At 39.1% G+C, this 19,381-nt stretch overlaps 1 protein-coding gene across 3 annotated transcripts in view; it reads right to left on the reverse strand.

The window, feature by feature from the left end:
* LOC109623345 (protein CBFA2T2) overlaps positions 1 to 18,623 on the reverse strand; it is a 408,298-nt gene extending 389,675 nt beyond the window's left edge. For all 3 annotated transcript variants that reach the window (XR_003895409.2, XM_029865293.2, XM_029865291.2), the window contains exon 1: positions 17,798 to 18,623. The gene's annotated coding sequence lies outside the window, so the exon portion shown is untranslated. The remainder of the gene's footprint in view (positions 1 to 17,797) is intronic.
* Positions 18,624 to 19,381: the final 758 nt, after the last annotated feature.

A 19,381-nucleotide genomic window follows, 5' to 3' on the forward strand; every position in this document is an offset into this window, starting at 1 on the left:
GAAAAAAAAATAGAGAAATCCCGGTTGGGTTTTGACCCCATTCCCGGCACTACAGGGGTAAACAAAATTGTGTATTACCTAAATTAACGACGAAACGACCGCTTTCGTCCACTTCTTCCATCTAAATCAGATACTTTATTGCGTGAAGTTGCTGTTAACAGTGATTGCTGTGAAGATTTTCTGCCGGAAAGTCGATTTTGAACGAGTTTACTAATCTTTGTGATGACGAAGTGCACTCGTCTGCGTTTAATAATTGTTTTGAGTACTTGGGCGGCTTCAGAGTAAAGTGTAACTCATTGAATGTGGATCCCGTTGCGGAAATGTTGCAGGAGATGATTATCTCCGATGATTATCTTCCAAAAGTTATTGTTGGAATTCGTACCTATATTTGGGAGTTTCTTTGTTATTGCTCCAAATATCCCTTCATGAGCATTTCTCCTCAACTTTTACTAGAAAACACTCAAATTGCTCAAGGGATTGGTTCATAAATACCCCTCTTAAGGTCTTAAATTAAAGGTTTTTACAGACCTTTCTCCATAGATTCTGTCGGATTATTTTCCGGTGATTCTTCAGGAGTTTCTCCAGAGATTATGTTAGGAATTCCTTCAAAATTGCTCGTTGTTCCCTTGGAATTTTTCAACAAATTCTTATAGGAATACCTGCTGAGAATCCTCCATTTATTTCAAGTTTCAACTCAGAGGTTCCTTCAAAAAAATCTACTCCATCAAAAATTTCTGCAAGCCCAGGTAACAATTTGATGCTGTACAAACGTTTCTTTATTTATTTTAAATCAGCCTTCATTTGAACAAAAGCTTAACACATGAGGTATAATCCTTTATTCAGCTGCTTAACATCTAATTTTGGTGATTTTATTCAACCGTTAGCTGATTTGAGGCTCATTGAAAAGCTATTTTAAGGATTAGTATGCGCTTAATCAGTAATCAATTAATCTTATTATTTGTGTAATAATAAAATTGAAAAGACTTTCTTGAGCTTATTTTTACCATGCGCTGCTTCTATTTCCAGAAGAGATGTTTAGGGATTTATAAATTAATCTGTGCGATAACTGGGAATTGAACTCGGACCTCTTGATTAATAGTCTCACACTTTAGCACATAAACCACACACAATTGTATACATATCCTCGAGAACAAGATCATTACTTGTTGTGTCTGAATAGTCGAGAACATAAGTTGAACTAAGTCTGTATTGAGGCTGAAGAAGCGATGTGAACTTCACGAAAACATGCTTTGGTCAGCTGTCAAAAATTATTTGATTAAAGGTTTAACAACAGCTGATTAATTATGCATGTTGGGTTCGTGTATGCTTTAAAGCTGGTTACACAGATGATTCTATTCAACTCGAAATTCAGCTTGCTGCTTAAAAAGGTTGAACAAGCCATACTTCAGAACCAATATTCAGCTGTATTTGTGTTCAGCCATTGACATCATTAACCAGCTATGATTCAGCTAAAACTCTCACTGTTCAGCATTCATTGTTACTTGGGAGGTTTCCTTTGAAAACTCTTCCAGATATTACTTCAGAAAATACTCTAGGGCTTTTTGTCAGCTAAATTTTTCAGAAATAGTACTCGAAATTCTTCTAAGCATTTCTCAAATGGCTCAAAGAGTTCTTCTAGGGATTATTTCAGAACATCTTTCACGGATTTCTTCAAGAATTGCTCCAATAGTTGTCTGCATGAATTCTTGTAGGTTTTTTTTCTCAAAGTAATATTTAGAAATTTCTCCAAGGTGTTATTGAAAAATCCATTCAAGGAATTATTTTAAGAAACTCCTCTAAAAATCCTTCAGAATTTACTCCATGAATTTCCCTACGAATTTCTCCGGAAATTCTACCACGGATTTTTCTTAAAATTGCTTCCACAGTTAATCCAGAAGTTCTTCATGAAAATTTTCAAGTAATTCCGGCTGAGGTATCTGAAGATCAGATATTCTTTCAAAGACTCCTCCACGGATTCTTCTAAAGTGTATCAAACAATTGTCCGTACAGCAAATCTTTGGTCAAAACAGTTTTTCATCCAAATGTTTATAACTTTTTTATACGTCAATCAAAAACGCTGAAATTTCGACCAATCATAAATCATATATTAATGCTTCATTGGTGAAATTTTGAGCAAGATCGAATAAGTTTTCTGAAAGTAATAGAACTTTTAGTAAAACTTATTAGATTTTTGAACACATTTTTAAAACCTCAATATGTACTCGATGAAACTTTTCCATTTTTTTGTATTACCGCTTGTACCTAAGGGGGCATCCATAAAGTACGTCACGCTTAGAGGGGGGAGGGGGGTTGGCGAAAGTGTGATAAGCAGTGTATTAAGTATGAGAAAAACCCGTACGAAGGGGGGAGGGGGTAGAAAATTCCCAATTTTAGCGTGACGTACTAAATGGATGCTCCCTAAGGCTTTGACATGCAGCTACGTTTCAGGTTTCATATTCACTACAAAAAATATGAAAAATGTGCTTATGATATTTGAAAAAATACCATAATTTGCACATAAAATCTGCCAAACGTTTTCCACCAATAAAAGTGCATTAACTGAACGAAAAATGCATAGGACCTACTCTTCATATGTAGTTTAGTAGGTCCTGTATAAAAATATTACATCAAGTGAGTTTAAAAAAGTTGAAAACACTTGGCACTTTTATTGGTCAAAATATGATAAATTTCCAAATAATACTCTGAACATATACAGATTTTTTCATATTTTATATAGTGAATATAAAACCTCAAACGAAGCTGCATATGGAAAGCCTTAGGTATAACACAAAAAAAAGAAAAAGTTTCATCGAGTTTTAATGTTTTAAAATGTGTTCAAAAATCTAAGTTTTACTAAAAGTTCTATAACTTTCAGAAAACTTATTCGATCTCACTCAAAATTTTACCAATAGAGCTTCAATATTTGGTTTATGATTGGCCAAAATTTCAGCGTTTTTGATTGACGTATAAAAAAGTTATGAACATTTGAATGAAAAATTATTTTCACCAAAAAATTGCTGTACGGACAATTGTTTGATACACTGTACATATTACTTCAGAAATTGATTAAAGTAATTTTGTGAATTTTGTGCAGGATTCCCACAGATTTTTTTTAATTTTCTTCAAGAAATCTCAAGAAGTATTTTAAGAATTCCGTCAGAAAATTCTTTATGACTTCCTTTGGAAATTCCATCTGGGATTCCTGGATGAATTTCTGCAGTAATTTTTGTGTTATTCCTGGAAGACCTTTCGAAAAAATCCGTTTATGAATATTATTTCTGCAAGAATTTCCAGAAAATTCTTTTGAAAAGTTTATAAAAAAACCCTAGGAAATCTTGCCGTAAAAAAAATTAAATGACTTTCGGAAAGAAAATCCGTGAGCGTATACTAGGAGTCGATTATCGAGGTCGTTCTGGAGAAATATATGAATGTATATACAGAGAAATTCCTGAACGAATCTCTGTAAGAATTTTTGGAGATGTTTCTGCGGAAACATTGAAACTTTGGAGAAATTCCTGAAGAAACCTGAGGAAGCGTTCTTGAAGAAAAACGGGTGCGAATCCCTGAAGGAATTCCTTAAGAAAACTTTGCTAGAATCTCTGAAGAATTTCTAAAGGCGAACCTCAAGGAAGGATTTTCTAAAAAAAAATAATATCGAATAATGTCTGGGAAAATCCAAGGGAGGTTTCCTCCAGAGATAATCTTGGATGCATTTCTGGAGGATCCTCTAAAGGAAATTCAGAAGGAAACTCTGGGGCAATTACTGAAGAAATCGAAAGAGGAGCTCCTTAAGCGATCAATGGATGATTTTCTAAAATAATCCCTGAAGAACTTTGTGAAAGAATCCTGGAAGATTTTCTGACAGGAATCCGTGAAAAATTTTCTGGCTTCTGGCAAAACACGGAAAGGTATGTTCGACAGGGTAATAGTAATAATGCAATTTTGAAAGACGATTAAAATCAGTATCGCGCAATATACCGAAAAAAAATTAACAAAACAAAAGCCAGGAGTCCAGTTCTGATAAACACGGAATGTTAAAAAAAAAATCTTCACTTTTCAAAACCGGCTTATGGTTCTTAAACGAATCATTCATTTGCCAAACACATCGAACGATTAACAACCCCTCATTCATCAGCGTTTATCCCACTATTTTTCCTCTCTCACTCCCTAATCGTCATTCCACGCTGTTCTCTGTTTCGTGCAATCTGTATTTACGACAGCACGTAGGAACCACACTTGTGCAAGAAAACAGCTGAAGCAGACATTTGACGTTCCATCCGTTTCTCCTTCCCACTCATCGTTAGACTGCAACCTTCCTACCGGACGACGAAAGGGCCATCATCATCATCATCATCGTCATCGTAGTCGCATGGTTGTCCCGTCGGCACAACATCACACCGCATCACCACCACCGCACCGGTCCTTGACTGGGGTCCATAACTCGATGCTATGCGGACGACACGAAGGTATGGCACATAATCTTCAAACAAAAACCGGGAAGAAAACACACCCAATGACGACGACGATGACGACGACGACGACAACGCAGTCAGCAGCAGCCAGAAGCAGCATACATATTACTCTCCCAGGTTCCAACTCACAAGCTGCTGCTGCTGTTTCCCTGTCGTCGTCAACATATGATCTCATAAATTTAGACTGATTCCGTGAGACAGGTGTAAATAAATGGTTTTTCAACTCGATCATTTGCCGGTGTAAGAGCGAACGGCCAAGCCGCTGAGCTGATGCTGCTATGAGGAAAAACACATACGACCGACACAGGTAGGTAGCAATGCCTTAGGCTGTGACCATAGTGGGTAAGGTGAAATGCGATCGGATGCGATAAGTTATGAGATGAGAAGAGGGATGTTTGATAGGCCATAGTGCATGAGGTTTTCAATGAGGGTGCGCATGTTGTTTTCACATCCTTTTTCGCCTATTTCGTGCGCATCAACGACTCGCGTGATTTGATCGATGAAGTCGCTTGTATGTTGAAGCGCTTCTTTGGATGTGGGTAGTGAAATGATCGTTTCATCTATAAGAGCGGAAAGATAAAATGCATCCTCTTTTTGTTTTGCACGGGCCGTTTTTTTTTTGCTATAACTTTATCAGTTTTGATCCTGTTGCAATAGCAAAAACCGACCAGTTCAAAAAAAAATATCTGGTGTAACTGTACAAGATTGAGATTATTGAATTATTTATTTGAGAAAAGAATGTATAAAATGTAATTATATTCGCGTGACCGATGTCTTTATGTATACACATATTTTTACTTTTCGGACTGGGCTATCTGATTGTTGATTTCAATTTAAATCAATATGAGACTGTTACACTGATTTTCGGCATTTTTTTTGCAAAGGTTCCTTGCGGCACGCCGACGGACGTAGAAACCTCTTCCATCACTGTGTGCACAAGCGTCTCGCGTTTGCGCGGACAACGACAGTTCACTAGGCCTTTGGATAGGGTAGAGAACGTAATCCTTCAGAAGCAGTTCACCAGCCGTGCACGGAACATGTAGTCCAGTAAGACACTGTTGCGTACTGACTCAGAAGGTTACGGTAGAAGGTGTGAAAGTTTCGGTTTTGTCATATGGTCGATTTTGTATTTGTTTTTTTTGTCATGTGAAGGTTTAAAGAATGTTATAGTTTATATTTATGCTGTGCCCTATAAATCAGGAATCTTTGGTGTGCCTATGATCTGTTAGATAGTCGATGTGTTTGTTATGTCCATTTTCGTTGATCCTCATTTTAGTTTTGTTTTTATTATCTTTGAAAGTTGTATTTCGTCCACATCCCTAGCACTATCAGCATCGGTCCAAATAAGTCCATATTAAAGAAAACCTTTCATACACTCAGTCGAAAAATGTAAAGATATCTAATTTGTCATAAATAGTCTACGTTAGTCAAAGTCGAAGTAGTCAGTTTTTGTCGATTTCGTCTTGATCACACGTTAGCTTCGAATCTATAAGCAAGCACTGTTAAATGCTGCACTTCCCACTATTAGTTTCTTAGTTATTTTTAATTGATATTGAAAATTATAAAGAAAATTGAATCACGAAAGCACATCAAATGTTGAGACCTATGCATTATCAAATTGAATACGCGAGATACTACTAAATATTATATATTTGGATTAAATTTGTATTTGTATAGTGTATTTGTTAAAATTAACCGAATAGAGGGAAGCCCAGGAAACAGTTCAAAGTCTGCTGATTCAAAAAATATTCCGAGACTCGTCACAAAACACAAAAATTTGCATTATGATTCACAACGACTCTCGAAACCTTCCCAGACTCAATCGACCGGAACTGTTTTCTGGGTATAGAAACTACTAGGCCCCAGCAGGTCCCTCCTGTGTATCGAGCATTTCTGATAAATCAGCCATACTCCATCTGTAGCAGCCGGTTCGCAATGAACCGTTGGAGGCGCATTAAAGTGTTAAAGGTGATATTTTCATTACAAGGATTACAATTAACATCCTTCACTTTAATACCGTCGAACCCTGTGATCTTGGCCAGGGTGTTATACTGATATTCGGCATTAAAACATTACTTGATTGTGCTGACCTCGGCAAAAAGAAACAAAAATTCGGCAAGTACCGTAAACAAATACCCACGGATATTGACTTTCAAAGAAGTTACCATTCCTTTTTAATGTTACGTCATTGTATTGCGAATGCTTAAGGTGAATATATATCGAAGCCACACCTCGAATTTTTAAGAGCACAAATCTGAGGAACCAAGAGACGGACAGCGCTGAAAAGTAGATCGATTGGTGGCCCGCTGGTGGTGACTAATCGATCAACTTTTCAGTGCAAACCAACCCTCGGTTCTGCACATTTGTGGTTTTGAAAATTCGAAGTGTGGCTTTGTTATATATTCACCTTAAAATATAATAGTTGTATCCGGGAAAAACGATATCCGCGGGTAATTGAGTGATCAGGTTCACCCCACAGATCAACTTCACCACAGTTTACGGTATGTATTATTCAAGGGTATAGGTTTTTTTATTACAAAATTTTCGGCGATATCTACGAGAAAAGATGTCTCTAATAAGTACACAATATTCATCATATATTATAGGTAAAAGAGTATCAATCGAAATCGATGTCACATTCTTTTCGTTAAGCGATCTAGTTTTGCCTGACAAAGAAAAAAGAAGAACCATTCAATCAGAATCCTTTTAGCAAATAAGTTGAATACCATAAAACCTTAAACTTTCTAACTTGCACATGAATAACATGCACTGAACAAACGACCATATCAAACATTGATCACTTGATTTAAATCCCGAATAGAGAAAATAAAATGTTTTCTTATACACGTATAATAACAAAATTATTGTGTAAAAACTTAAACTATTTGATGGAATACTATTTTATATGGAATTAAATATGTTATTTTACATGGCGATCGATAGACAGGATGATAAATTTTTATTACGTCTGGTCCATCAAAATGCAAGTCATGTGAAAAAGCATTGAGTTATGTTTACAAACAACAACTTATTAACGCATTTTATATTACCTACTAACATTCCCAACCCATTAAATCCGCATTGCTTTACATACACAACGAGCGCAATCATAAAATCCATACCCGACAAGCATTCTCTTGCGTTCTCTTGCGTTCACATGCGTCGAAGCAGCTCCATCGCATCTCCGCACTCATCGCAACTCATCTACTATGTACGGTTCATGCGTTTTGCATATAGTTTCCACAGAGTGTGCTTCGACGCTTATCCGATCTCTTTTCTCTTTGCATCGCACCTCAGCCACTATGTGCTCAACGTTACGCTTACGCAGCACTTGGTCGGTATGTGGAAGAGAAATGCCACTGAGGGAGATGGATAGGACGAAGATCCTTCCGCAAAATTAATGCAGCTGATGGGAACTTCGCGCAATAGGTGGATGGAAGGATTGCCTGTGTGTGCCAGCCAGCGCCGGGCATAGACAGGAAACCAACCAATCGAAGACGAACTTTGTTGAATAAAAGATTAGAAAATCACGACCTCGTGTAGCACGGAACACGTGCAACAGAACGCCACAGTTCGTAGTCGTTGCTCGCAGGCGCTTATGGCTACGAAAGAGAATCTTTTTCCTTTCCGAGAGTGGTTCTCAATCGGTGTAGTGCAATGGCTCATTATGTAGGATAGGGGTTAACTCTAATTGCCGTCTGTGTAAGCACCCACCAATAATAATCGATTTCATTCCTGCACCTCGCCTAACGCTTCCTCATGGCCAATTTGTTATCAATTACTAATTTATAAATTAGCTTCCATATCATGTAAAAAAGGATTGTGAAAGAACTACTATTTACTTCAAGGACAGACTTGTTAGAATCCCAAAATGGCCGCCACAATGGCCGACTTTGGAACCTACTCACGATTTCGAGGGCACAAATCTCTTCGTAAACAAAGCCAGCGCACCTGATCTTCTTATTCTAAGCTTATTACAAGTGAGCAAGAACAGAATAATAAAATACTTTGTTGTGTGAAGCATGCTTCTTGAGATTTGTGCATTTGAAGTTTTGATGCATTGTTGAAGCTGGATGTCAAGACGTTTGATTGAATAGTTGTCCCTTGAATTCTGTTTCCGTCTAGTCGACATCTATTTCCATTCATTTCCCGGAACACCTTCTACGTGACACTATATATGATGGTCAAAAATTATGATTTGACCGTAGGTGTGTATTCAAAAAGTTTTACATTTTACAATATTTACTTTTAGTTTGGGAAGCCGAAGTACTCGCGGCTGTTTCGAGGTTAGTGATAAAAAAAATGAGAAGAAGGGATTTAGTGGTCTCAAACTATATTATTTGCTAACTAATACTAAAAAGGGGTCGTACACAAATTATGTCACGCTTTTAGAGGGGAGGGGGGGTTTTCAGAACGTGACGACAAAAAATATTGAGGTCCCATACAAAAAGTGTGACATAGGGGGGAGGGGGGGTTGAAAAAGGTCGATTTTTGCGTGACATAATTTGTGTATCACCCCAAACATTGATGGGACAAAATGTCCGGATCTGAAACGGAACAAAAAGAAAGGGCTTTATCGGTAGACAACGACAAGAAGAAGACAAACGGGAGCGGTGGCGACAGACAGGGATGACAGCAAACCCAAATGGCGGACAACGAAAACATGGAACGTACAACATCAAACTCTAACATCAACACGTTTTAAAAACTGATATATGAGATTCATGTACTCGAAATCAAGGCCCTCTAACACTTATCTAACGGGTGTCTGTTGTTTTCCTTGGACCCGGTGAATTTCATGCAGCTCAGATCTGACCTCACGATGCTCATCGCATCCCCACACGACATGTTCGATGTCTTGTAAGCCTTGCCGCAGATACAGAGATTGCTTTCTGAGAGCCCAATACGGAAGAGATGTGCGTTTAACAAATAGTGGTTGGACATCAGCCGACACATCACACGAATGAAATCTCGGCTTAAATCCAGCCCTTTTAACCATGGCTTCTTCAACACCTATGGAAAGATGGAGTGCAACCATCGACCCATCTCTCCACTCTCCATTTGTGTTGCCAGCTAATCAAGGTCTCCTGACGGGCCAATGCAAAAAAAGTCGTTGAAGGCGATTTGACGCTCGTAAATATCGCCTTCGCTAGCGCCCAGTTTAGCCAGAGAGTCCGCTTTCTCATTGCCCGGAATCGAGCAATGTAAAGGATCTCAAGCTATGGTGATGGTGTATGAGCATTTGGACAAGTCACACAAGACTTGGCGTATACCATTCAGGAAGTACGCTGAGTGCTTCATCAGTTTTATTGACCGAACAGCCTCCAGAGAACTTGAGACTGTCGGTAAAAATGAAATAGTGCTCAGGTGGAAAGTGCTAATGTACTCTAAGGTGTAGTATATAGCCGCTAGCTCAGATACATACGTATACAGAACAGGGCTTTTGAAGCATGAAGGTGGCGCTATGAAATTCGTTGTAGACACCGAGTCCAGCCTAATAATCGTTTTTTGAACAATCTGCGAAGAACTGTCTGTCCCCGTTAAAATGTCCGGACTTACTTGCAAAAATTTGTGGAATACCTACGGAACGAAAAGATTCTGGTATACCGGTGATCTCATCCATCATAGAGAGATAAAAATCCACAGATGAGCAGTCGAAGTCTGAGAAGTTGTCACGATTGGCCTTAACCGGGGATGGGCTTACCTCCAGCGTCATGTACCAGTACAACTCTGCAAAGCGCTCTGTCAGAGGCTGTACTCCAACAAGTACCTTCAAACTCATTGTGTGAGTCGAGTAGGCTGAGTGTACCAGTTATCGCCATAGTGGTTCCCTATTTGGCCATAGTGGTTATTTGAGATAATTGCATATTTTGCATCATTTCTAGAGTTTTGATGGCAAGATACATTTGAATGCTTGCTATTAAAACTTTCATAATAGATCAAAGCTTGAAAACTTTCTAATTTTCCAGTATGGCCAAATAGGGAACCACTATAGCCATAACTGGTACACTTACTCTACATGCAACCTAACGCGATCCGAAGGCAACGGTATTGAATCCGTTGAAGCTTCAGCATGTGTGTTTTCGCCGTGGATTGAAAACAAAAACTACCGTATTCTAAAACCGACAGAAAGGTTGTTCGGTACAGCCTGATCAGATCTTCCGGATACGCTCCCCACCATGTTCCTGTAGTAGTTCGCATAAAGTTGATTCGCTTTTGGCACTTCTGTATCAGATACACAATGTGCTTCCCCCAGGTGCATTTGGAGTCGAACCAGACGCCGAGATATTGTAAAGACATGCTATGAGTGATTGTCTTACCCTTCAAAACGAGCGGAAACTTAGGCGATTTATGTTTTTAGAAAAGACAACCATCTCAGTTTTCTCCGAAGAGAATTCGACCCAGCTTGAGAGCCAAAAAAGTTGTTCAAAATTGGTGAAAGGCCACTTTCGTGGAGTTTGCCGGAAAGAACATCGAGCCCCCTTGATATCCAAAAACACTGAGCCCATTTGCTGCTTTTGCGCAAAGCCAAGTTGAATTTCTGAAGAAAGTAACGCAAGACATTCGTTCGTTCCTTTGCCTCTGCGGAAACCAAATGGTGTATCTGACACCATGCCATTCGATTCAACCCATTTATCCAGTCGAAAGAGAATCATCTTCTCCAACAACTTTCGTAGGCAAGACAACATCGCGATTGGACGGTACGAATTATGATCCGATGCGGGTTTCCCGGGTTTTTGAACAGCTATCACCCTCACTTGTCTCCAATAATCCGGAACAATATTGTTCTCCAGCAAGTGATTAAACAAGTTCAACAAGCGCCTTTTGGCAACGTCAGGAAGGTTTTTAAGCAAGTTGAACTTGATTCGATACATTCCTGGAGCGAAATTGTTAATTGAAAGAAGAGCAAGTGAGAATTCAACCTTGTCGTAATTATCTTAATACACAACCGCACATTCTCATTTTCTTCGATTTGTGAATCATTTTGGGAAAAAAGTGCTTTTTTAGTTCTGGAACATTTGCCATTATCAATTGAGCCTTAAAGCTGCACAAACGAACATCATGATAGTGATGCCAACAGCTCGGTGAAAGTTTCCCTCCTGCCTCCTTCGCTACAGTGCTATTTTCCATATTCACAAGATTACTCTCACAGTTTCCACAGACCATGTTTTTCGTTCTTTAATGTTTCTCAAAACAAATACTTCACAATCATCATCGACGATATTTTCATGTTTTACAACTGAGTTGTTTATAATACCAACAAATTAGGGTCCGAAATCAACGTGGACAGGGTTTAAAATGATCAAGTAACATACATTTTTGCAACAGTTTCTGTAGAAAACCTGTTTTTATAATTAACAAAAAAGTTCTGGAGGAATTGAAGTTGACTCCTGGCAAAAGTTTAGAATATTGTTGTTCCAGGGCATTAAAAACTGTTTAAATAAAACGACCTACTGTAAATTTTATTTCAACCTTCTTTTGCGTTAGGCGTCATATTTATTCCGAACAGTATACTACGTAAGCAAGCTATTCCCAATAGGATGGTAAAATAATTTTTTGAAAAATATTGCCCCTTTTTCACCCATTTAGACTCGAACCGAATTCAATGGCTCAGTTGAATTCCGCACACAAGTTCGATTAAAGTCACAAGACAGGGTCGTTAAATGTCCAATAGTTATTGTTATTGTTATTTATTTTTAACTAAAAATTTTGAATTAGGGAAAAGCCCCTTTTAGTGATTTCCTCATCTACGATATCTTTCTCAAAAAGGCGCAAAACCTTTTTATCTTTTCGAAAAATCGGTATAATATAAACTTAAAACTAAAAGCTCGTCCGGAAAAGTATCCATAATCGAGTCGTTATTTCGATGCGGATTTGTCAAGACGAAGGAATTTTGAACATCAAGGAGAGGAATCGGACGCAGTTCTTGAAAACTGGAAGAAATATATTTTAAATAGTTATCAACAGTATAACCAAGTCTCAAAAATGTGTTCCTTGTGGAACTTATGTTTCTCTCAGAAGTGTCATAAGTAACTTTTCTATACAAATGGCGTTTTTTTCACACATCTCATTTGCACATATAGAAGAAAATCTACATCTGCTATCTCCGATAACATTTTTTTTTGAAGTTGTTCTTCTCGAACGTTCTGAAAAATAAAACAAAATTGATTTCTCAAATTCTTTGTTTCAAGACACGTTTTACGTCTACTGTTAGCTGAGCGAGAAAAGATCCTATCAAAAAAAATATGAACAAACATAACATTTTGTGGAGCCTCGTAGCCGTGCGGTTAGGGTCATCAAGCTTATAATCGCACCATGCTATGGGGTGAGGGTTCGATTTTCGCTTGGGGCGGTGAAACTTTTCGTGAGAATAGTTTCTTCCCCGTTTCCACTGGTGCATGCTCCGTTGTCCGTTGTCTAATGTTAAGTTTAAAAAAAAAAAAAAGTCTGTACAGCCGAAAGCTGAAGACGTTGTCCGTGTCTTTTTTAATAATTTTGTTCTACCAATTGTGAAGATGTTTCAAAATTTACTATCTTGTTTGGCGAGAGACGAACCAGCCAAGGGCTGAAAGTCTCTATAGAAAATATACAGTATCGGACAATAAAAATGCACCAAAGTCGTTTTCCAATACAAAATAGTCAACTTTAGATTGCCATATCTCAGTTAATTCTCAACCGATTGTTTTCATTTTTCTGTGACGAACTACAAAACATTTCAATTTTTAAAAACTATTGAAAAAGTTCGACGATTAAAAATGACGCAATAGTTACAGACGATTGTATTTTGACAATAAAAATGCACCAAGACAAAAAGTCTTATAGCAAAAAATGCAGAAGTCAAATCATGTTGGTCTTTTCAGTGAAGTTAATCGTTGTCACACAAGAAATATATTTGTCGAGGACACCATAATGATATGACGTAACAATTTTTTTCTATAAAATTTTATGTCCTGGTGCATATTTATTGTCAAAATTCAACCTATCTGTAACTTTTGTATCAATAGTAGTAGAACTTTTTCAATAGTTTTCGAATATTGAAGTGTTTTGTAGTTCGTGATAGAAAAGTGAAAACAATCGGTTGAGCAATGACTAAGATATGGCAATCTAAAGTTGACTATTTTGTATGGGAAAACGGCTTTGGTGCATTTTTATTGTCCGATACTGTAAATCAATCAATCAATTGTCTTGGTTTTAGATGTTTTTTTTTGCGCAGCTAATGGTAGACGTAAAAAGAGGACGAGGTGTACTATATTTTTAAATATGTTATATATTTTATTTTATTAAAAGACGCGGACACCGTCTTCAGCCAGAGGCTGTACAGACTGAATGAAACTAAACATTAGACAAGGGACACACGGAGCATGCACCAGTGGATACGGAGAAGAAACTATTCTCACGAAAAGTTTCATCGCCCGGAGCGGGAATCGAACCCTCACCCCATAGCATGGTGCGATTAGAAGCTTGGTGACCCTAACCGCACGGCTACGAGGCTCCACAAACAAATGCTTCGAATTTTCATAAATCATAAAAATGAACATCAATGTCTACAAGAACATCGTGAGATTTTTTAAGTCGATTCAGCGAACTTCTCAATTTTTTTTTGCGTTTGGGGTCATGCACAAATTACGTAACGCTTTTAGGGGGGAGGGAGAACGTGACGACCCATACAATAAATAATGAGGTCCCATACAAAAACAGGGTGTCTACTCATAACTCAAAGTAAAATTCCCTGTGTTTTCCAGGTTTTTCCAGATGAAATTTCAAAAGTTTAAAATTCAAAAATAACTCAAATTTTCTTCGAATGAGTGTAATCAGTTTCGTACCTTTTAATTCCGCCCTATGTTGCTTATCCTTTGCCAGATATGCGTATTTCGACTACCACTTGTAATCTTCCTTAGTGTCAGTTATCCACTCCGGATAGTGCATAACTGACACTGAGGAAGATTACAAGTGGTAGTCCAAATACGCGTATCTGTCAAAGAATAAGCAACATAGGGCGGAATTAAAAGGTACGAAACTGATTACACTCATTCGAAGAGGGTATTCTGCTTAGAGGGTTCGAAAAGTCGGTACAAGATCAAATTTTCTAAAAACTATAAAAGGGGACTTAGGGTATCATCGGCAGATTTGATCTCCTCGTCATGAGGGGTTTATGTTGGCCAAATTGCCTGAAACTTGATCATATTCAGCATGTTTAGGAAGGATTTGTTGCCAACTCTGAGTTCAGGTTTCATAACACCCTCCATGACGAAGAGAACAAAACTGCCGAAAATACGTAAGTTCCCGTACTCTTCAAACATTCTTTCAAGATTTCTGAGCGTGGTTCCTGGAATTTCTTCCAGTGTTTCTTCCTGGATTTCCGCAGGATTCTTTCACGAGATATGAGTACGTCCCGATATTTTTGCAAAGGTTTTCCTATATACTTCCAGAGATTCTCACTGGATTCCTCCTGAAGATCCATCCAAAACTATTCAAAGATTCTTCAAGAATGTCATTGATCGAGCCTTGTAGCCATACGGTTATATGGGTGAGGGTTCGATTCCCGCTCCGAACAATGAAATTTTTTCGCGAGAATAGCTTCTTATCCGTAACCACTCCGTCTTAAGTTTCGTTCTATCGGCACAGCCGCGGGCTGAAGACAGTGTCCGTGTCTTTCTTAACCTTTCAGGACGCGCGCCTGTTGGATATGCAATCGCGCTGCATACGAGGAGAAAGTTTTTTTTGGGAGTGTTGTACTTTTTACAACGGCGTGCGTCCTGAAGGGTTAATGGTTTTTCGGGATAGCTGTCCAATAGTTTATGTCGGGATTTTTACCGATAGTTTACCGATATTTTTCTTGTTTTCATCGCGGAATTTCGTCCGTAGCTGCTTTCGGGATTCCATGAGGTTTTCAGAATTCCTCCTGGAATGTCTTTCTCGGGATTACTATTACCTAGAACTATTTTCGAGATGTCTCATTTTTTTTCTCAGGTTTTTCCTGAAGTTCCTGTCAAAATTTTATTTTAATTCTCTCGAATATTTCCCCAGGAAATTCTTAACCCTCGAACGATCGCGCTGTTGTATTTTGTACAACACGTTGAAAAAATCTCGCTTTTTGTACTCAGCATTAGCGTGGTGCTGAAGCAGGTAGTTAACTGCGCGAGTTACGGAAGGTTAAAAGGTATTTCGTAAGTTATCTCAAGAGACATTCTGAGGAAAACCCGTAGAAGAATCCATTCATTAACTTTGGGAGAAATCCCTAAAGGAGTATCCAAAATCTCGGGACAATTTCTGGCAAAGATTCCGGGGAATAACGCAGAGAATATCTGTAAAAAATCTCAGGTGGATCACTGCAAGAAATCCGGTACAACTAGAAGAAACAGCCAGGCTCTGAAAAAATTCAAAAGAAGCATTCAATGAGAAATATCAGCAATAACTCCTGTGGAAATTCCAGAAGGCACTCTGGAAAAAATCTTAGAAGGAAGCCCAGGGTAAATTCAGAAAAACTCTGGGAGACATCTCATGACCAGCATCGCAAGAAATCTTCTGTGAGAAGATTCATGAGATATTCCGAGAGAAATCTCAGATGAAATTCCTGTAAGGTGACCAGGAAGGACATCTCGAAGAAAGCCCACAAATAATTGTTTCATATCACAGATATCACAGGAGAAAAAATGAAAGAAATCTCTTGAGGAACTCTTGCAGAAAATTCGTGGAAACTGCTTCAGAAACCCTTGGAGGAACTTTAGTAGTATTCTCAGGAATAACTCCTTTAGCAACTCTGAAAGAAATTCTGGGAAGATCTTCTGGTGAAGTCCCAAGAGGAACACCGGAAGGAATCGCGTTAAATCTCTATGAGGAATCCCGAAAGAAAATCCACGATGTGGAGCGGACCTGGTGTGATGGTTAGAACACTTGACTGTCACGCCGAGGACCTGGGATCGAATCCCACTCCCGACAAACTCACAAAATGTGGGTTCTTCCTTCGGAAGGGAAGTAAAGCGTGGGTCCCGAGATGAACTAGCCTAGGGCTAAAAATCTCATTAATGCAGATAAAAAAAATCCACGATTTATCCCGACAGAAATTCTTATAGTCTTTTACTATCAGGTTTTTATTCATACGACCCAGTGTTTTTTTTTTTTTTTATCGGAGTAAAATTTCCCTGACTACTCAAGATATTCCCTGAGTATTCTAGGTTTTTCCCTGTTAAATAAAATTCCCTGAGGATTCCCGGTTTCCAGGTAGTAGACACCCTGAAAAAGTGTTGACATAGGGGGAGGGGGGGGTGGATTTTTGCGTGACATAATTTATGTATCAAGATTTTTTATTGCAAAACAGATTTTCATTAAATAACGGAGCAATATTTTCAAAACAAACACATTTAGAGGAAGGGATTTTTTTTTCAGGTGGAAAATGTTAAGGATAAATGATGATGTTTGGACAAATCGTGAGATCGGGGAAATAGCTCAACACACTTAAAGTAGTATTTTTACTGTTAATGTAGGAAATCAGCGAGGAAATTTATGTTTTGCGGTAAGATTGACTCTTCTAGATTTTTAAAAGCACTCTCAAAAAGTAATTTTCATGAAGAAACGGTAGAATTATGATTATGGTTGGGCGAATCGACTTTTCGATCAATTTTCAAATATTGGTTGAACAAACATTATCTGAATTCAAAAAGAGAGTGAGAACCACTGTTCTTCTGCATTCTAGGACTTACAAACCAGAACAAACATCCTACCGGCAAGCTTTGCTTCTCACGATGTTTATTTTGGGTTGCGTGCTTCGGAGCAATCATCGGAGAGCAGCATGGGAATTGATGTGTTCATGGCAAATTATTATCGTGCTGCTCCTTTTTTTTTTTTTTTTTCTTTGAACTTGTCTTGACGACTGGCTAAGACCACTGGTTGGTCCATCTTGCATGCTGCTCCTTCTTAGTAAAGAGATAGTGCTATTCTCCTGCTGTTCTACCCCACCTCGCGCATCCCACAGTTTAGTTTAGTTTGTCGGGTAGTGCACAGTGCACACTAACCCTGGCAGCTAACTACCAGCCAGGAGCGCGCAATCACAGTGTGTATGAATATGTACAATTCGGCACGGCGCGCGGCGGTGGTAAAGCTGGTCGTTGACGAGGTGGCACCCGGCCACGCTCGACTACTGCCAGAAGCAATTTCAGAGGTTTGATTTATTACACCTATTGCTCCCGGGATTTCTGCCACTAATGTGTGTTTTCGTTTAATCCACAGACTGAGCCGAATCGGAGATATTTACTCCCCTCTCGGTCAAAATGGACCATAACAAATGCGTACACATTCCCCGAATGCAAGTCGCGTATGGGGCTTACCTTTCGAGTTTATTTATATCCAGTCAACGATGAAGATACGGATTTAGACGCCTTCAATCAGCCGAACGCTTTTATGATGATCTTTGGAAGCTTCACGAGCGAGCACACCCACCAACACAGAGAGCTAATCCGCACTGGGTCGAAGTCGTTAAAAAACTGTCACAAACCGTTTTTACTACTTTTTAATGGGCAACACTTGCCACAATCAGTACCACACCATCTCTGCGTATCAATTCACTTCAGAATTCTCCTAATCTCACTTTGATCTCTTCCGATCAATGCACCTGGCAAACTTCGTATCACAACACTCTATGCTGCTATCTTCATTCACCACAATGAATCACCTAACCAACAGTTGCTATTTCAAAAACCACTATTTTCCAGAACCCGGCCTTCGAAAAGAAACGGCCCACACTTGACCGAATGTAATCTGCTTGCCTGCTGATGCTGCTGACCAGGGTCCACCCGCAAGAACAGACACAGAGGAAGAGCGCGGGTATTACATTACACACATGTGCTGGCACTTCCAAATCAAACCACCATCACTCCAAAGAGCAGCTTCTTCCCAACATCATCATCATCTGCCAGCAAACCAGCAAACACTCCAGCAGCGCACCAGTGAGCCACACAAAACAACAGCTGCCACCAGGAACACCTCACTCTTCTTCCTATGTATACTGATGATGATACTGAGGATGGAACCCTAAATGCTGTTATCAGGCGGAAATCGGGAGAGAACCCCAGAGAAGCTGAACCGGCACGGACAACGAACGCGATTGGAATGCCAAGATCGGTTGCAATCAGGCAGCGTTTTGTTTTGTTGTCCGTCGAGCTCTGCTGGTCTGGTCGTCTGGTCTCGCTCGATGCCATGCACTCGCTCACACATGCTTCCGAGGGAGGTTCACTCCACGCGCAGAAATGGTACTCAGTCTCTCCGCGCGGTTGAGAGTGAGTTGCCACAGTTGCCACGGTTCATTCGATTCCGGTACATAGAGAGAAGGCGGCGCACATGGACTGACTGTGCGGGATATGCGAATGCGAAAAATTGCAAAGGGATAGCAGCAGCAGCGTGGGATTGTCGCACAGGTGGCACCTCGCAGAACAACCGACCGAACGGAAACTTTCATTGATCGGAAGGAATTAGGAAAACAATCTTATTGTAGAATGTTTTATCGGCGCTAGGTGGAGAAGATTGGGCAGCTTGTTTGAATGGGAAAATATGATTGGTTGTTTGTTGTGTGTATTGTTCGAGATGTGGGGAAAGTAGTGTATGCAGCATAACGATGCTAGTGGTTGTTCTCTAAGAGTACGTATTGTCAAAATCCTTGATCAAAACAATTGATCCTTATAGATCAATATCAATAATATTAGATTACACTAGGTTACAGCATTTTTTGACTCTGTGAGCTGATGATCATTTTTAGTGGTGAGCGATTCCAAGCAACAGCATCAAAATTAAGGAAATTTTTAATTCATGATTTTCTATTGAACTGAAACTTTGCACAGTTTTTCAGTTCCATCTAAATCGCCATTTTTCGATATCAAATTTTTATTTAGAGCCACGACTAACTTTTCAAAAGGGTG

The sequence above is a fragment of the Aedes albopictus genome, chromosome 3 (genome assembly GCF_035046485.1).
Source record: "Aedes albopictus strain Foshan chromosome 3, AalbF5, whole genome shotgun sequence".
Classification (NCBI taxonomy): Eukaryota; Metazoa; Arthropoda; class Insecta; order Diptera; family Culicidae; genus Aedes; species Aedes albopictus.